Consider the following 4,281-nt stretch of genomic DNA (forward strand, 5'->3'; position numbering starts at 1 on the left):
TGGACACAGAAGCAAAGCTCGCCTGAGCTTATATGGTCCTCTCCCTTCGCACACGCACATTATTTGAACGTTTTTCTCTTGGAAACAGCCGAAATAGATTTCCTGTAGATTTGATCTTTAGAACGTAACCCCCCAACACACACGTTTTCTTGGAACTCTTTCTGTACACACACACACACACTTTCTTGGAACTCTTTCTGTATTTCTGTATACCAGAATGGTCTCAAATTCAGATCCTCCTCCAGCCTCTTCCTTCCCAGGTGCTGGGACTAAAGACACCACCGCCCTGCAGATCTTCAGAATCACTCAGTTATCTCCATGAAGCAATGGTGCTTTAGCTGAGGCCTGAGTGTCTAGCTAGGACACCTACTGGTAGTAGCACTGTAGGTACAACTGCTTTATTCTGGCCACATTTTACTTTTCTTGGCTTTAGTGGCCTTTTTCTGGGATCAGATTTTCTAATATTGTTTCTGAAACTGAAGGAATTAAAGAAGAGATACTCCCCCTCTCTGAAATTTTCATTTGCTGTCAATTCATATTTATGCTTGGATCATCTGGATGGTCACCTTCCAACAAAACCGTGGATTTTTCCATGGCTAGTTCCTAACAATTGGCTCAAGTGGTGACCAGAGAGCCCCAATCCTCATTTCTCTGCCTGGCATTGGGAAGTGTTTCTCCTTTGTTCTACAGTTCAATGTCAGGCCTCCAGTAAAGAGACATGCGGACATCTTTTCTGGGTACTGCTTTTCTCCTTTCTCATTTAGTGCACAGTGGTTCATGAACGACCATGTGATGTCACCTCCCTGTCCTTAGAACCTGCCAGCTGCATCCTCACAAATATGCATAATATTAAAAACCCGAGGCTGTGCCAGCCTACAACTTTCACTGACATAAAATGCAGGGTATTGAGCTAAGCCGTCCATTACCAGCTGACTCCCTACTTGGAATGCTTCTCCCTTAGGTGTTTCCTCACAGGCCTGCATATTCCTGTTCCTCTGGGACCTGGGCTGCTTCTAAGAATCAGGAGTTCGGCAGTGATTGCAAGTTTGTTTTCTTTACCCCCTTTCCTTCTCTCCCTACTCTGTCCACACATAGTAGCTGCTTTCTGTACACTGGACTTTTTGACTATTGTCAACTTACTAGTCATTAATCAATGTCCCAACCTTTATTAGTTAACAAATCTTTTGTCATTTTCCTTAATATTAAACAACTGTCAAAAATGCACACGGGTATTATGCCTGCACGCACATGCATGGTGCTTGTGGAGGACAGAGTGCATCAGATGCTGGAACTGGAATTACAGATGGATATGAGCTACTACTTGAGTGCTTGGAACCAAGTTATTTAACAGCTGAGCTACTGTTCCAGCCCCAACATTTCCCTTTGATCGGTCTCCATCCTGATAATAAATTGTTCATGCAGAAACAAGTCAGTGTGGCACCGAAGGATTTACAGAATGGAGATGAGATTCTATGATACTGGGTGAAACCTAAGCCAGGACAGACACTGTACAGCTTGTTGGAGTTTATCTCCATTCAGTTATGTGCCATTGGGAAAAGTTAAATGTAGCCCAAACCTGTTAGAGGGCCGGAAGAGCAGAGATAGGTGGTGTGACATCAGTCCAGGGGTTCAGACACATTTTAGGAAGCAAGTTGGAAGGCAGGAGTTGGAGCCCCTGTGTAGCATATGAGAGAGTAAAGGGAGTTCAGGACTAGCACAGAAGTCTTTCCAAGTAGGCACAACACTGTGAGGTTAATCTCTGATACCATATTGCTAGGGAGTGAACTCAGCTCCTTGGTTTTTAGGATCACTTATTTTATGAGTGCTTTGCCTGCATGTACTAGCACACATGCTTGCAAGGTCTGCACAGGCCGCCAGATGTCATAAAACAGGGGAGAACAGGTTTGATGTGTACTGCCTTGTGGGTGCTCCAAAACCAGCAAGTACTCTTAATTGCTGAGCCAGCTCTCCATCTCTCTCTTCTTCATCTAGCTTCTTTAAGAATTCATTAATGAAAGCATGGGGTGGTGATATACACTCCTTTAATTCCAACATGTGGGAAAACAGACCAATTTTTGAGTTTGAGGCAAGCCTGGTCTACAGCTTAAGCTCCAGGACAGCTAGCAAGAATTCATTATTATACCCTAAAAGGAAGGAACTGTGAAATCTGGAGAAGGCCCCTCCTTCGAAGGGAGTGAAGGAAGGCCTGAATAAATAATCTGGTGACATGGTAATGCCAAGGGCCCCATAGACACATGGAAAAAAGGTAGAGCGATCTCCCCAATCCAGTGAGGTTCAGGATGGCAAAGCTCTCTTCAGGGATGTGAGTGCAACGGTGCACAGAAAATACACACCACAGCTATTCCCCAACTTCACTGCTTAATCTGTTCCCTATAGAGACTGCTCCTACCAATATGAGCTAAACCTGTCTCCTTGACATCCCTGTAGCCATAAACCATGCCTTTCTGGTCACCTGTATATAATAAATACCCAAGCTTCTGGGGAGCTGAGGTTAATTTGTAAGTCCAGCCCACAGGACAACCAGCTTTTCTGTGCATCCGTGTGTTTGTCTGTTCTTCATTCCCTTGCAACCCCGTAAGTTTTAATCCCCAGAGCTATGGCAGCACCTTCCCACTCATACTTCTGCTGGAACCTGGTCAAGGTAAGCCAGTTTCCAAGTAGGAGTAAAGAGATGGCAACGAAGAGCACTTGTACAGAGACACACTGACAACTGTATGGCAGGCAGCACAGTGAAACCACCCCAACAGATACATGCCGTAAGGGCTGGCTGGAACGTAGCTCAGTTGGTTCACTTCTTTTTTAGCATGCAAAGACATTGGATTCTCAGGACTACAAAGGGCAGGACATGGAGATTTATGTGAGGGCTGAAGGACACTTCCCTGCTTTTGGAGGAAACCATGGAAAGATTTCTATTAACAGTATACAGGAAGAAAGTATACTGCAAGTATAAGAACATTTTATTAAGACTGAATACTCAGGGTTTTGGAAGATGCTTGTGAAACCCTAAAAATAAAATGGAATGAGACTGGCCCCCATAGGTGCACATATCTGGCTGTTTGGATTTGCTGGAGGCCTTGTTGGAGGTGTGACTCTGGAGGATGAGCTCTGATGTTCAGAAGCCCATGCTAGGCTCTCTCCTCTCAGTACTGCTCCAGCAGCATGCCCAGTGGCCCCCACACTGTCTGGCGTGATAACGAACCTAGCGCTTGGGAAGCAGCTCCAATAAAACGTTTTCTGCTGTAAACTGCCTTGGCTATGGAGTCTCCTCACAGCAGCAGAACAACTAAGACAGGCCTTTAGTCCCAGCACTGAGAAGCAGAGGCAGGGAGAGTTCTGCATTCCAAGCAAGCCAGGACTCATATGTATAGTAAGAGCCCATCTCAAAACTAAATAAACTAGAGACAGAAAAGAGAGGTCAGAAAGAAGGCTCAGTGGTTAAGAGCATATACTCCTTTTGAATAGTTCAGTTCTTATCTATAATGTCAAGTAGCTTCCAACCACTTGCAACTCCAGCAACTCAACTCTCTCTCTGGCATCCATAGGCACCTGCACCCACAAGCGCTCGCACACACACACACACACACACACACAACATATATATATATAAAAGAACGTTAAGAAACAACAGCTTTAGAGACTTTTATGTGTGTGGCTGTGGTGGGCAGATGTACACATGTGGAGGCAGGAGGATAACTGTTAAGAGTTAATTCTCTACTTCCACTGAGTATGTTCATACGCAGGTCATCAGGCTTGGTGGCAGTCACCTTTATCTGCTAAACCAGGTCACCAGACCAGTAAAAATTAGTTCTTAGAAATCAGTGCTCATTTCAAAGTTTTGCTTCTTAAATCTTCCTATGAACATATTTTGTGGATGTAACTAAAGTATAATCTCAGCATGGATGGCCCTTATTAAATCTATCTACTCCTCCTGTAGATGTAACCTAGTCTTCTGAAAATGAAAGGGGAACTCTAGCACAAGCCTAAAAGGAAGATGAGCACAGGGATAAAACAAGAGAAGAAAAAGCCAGACAGTGAGTCTTATTTTCACCAGGAGGACCAAACTCTGGCTTCAGTTCCTACATCTGCAAAGTGCAGACCCTCTGGGACAAGGTGAGCCTGAGTGTTAACATGAATACGCCAGGGAGGAAAAAACCTCACACACAATAATCACTGCAAGAAGACCCCACAGGTCATATAAAACATAAAGGAATTTTAATATCCAAACAGTCAGAATAAAGAATACTGGCTCCAGGACCCACT

Source organism: Micromys minutus (genome assembly GCF_963924665.1).
Source record: "Micromys minutus genome assembly, chromosome: 18".
NCBI classification, from domain to species: domain Eukaryota; kingdom Metazoa; phylum Chordata; class Mammalia; order Rodentia; family Muridae; genus Micromys; species Micromys minutus.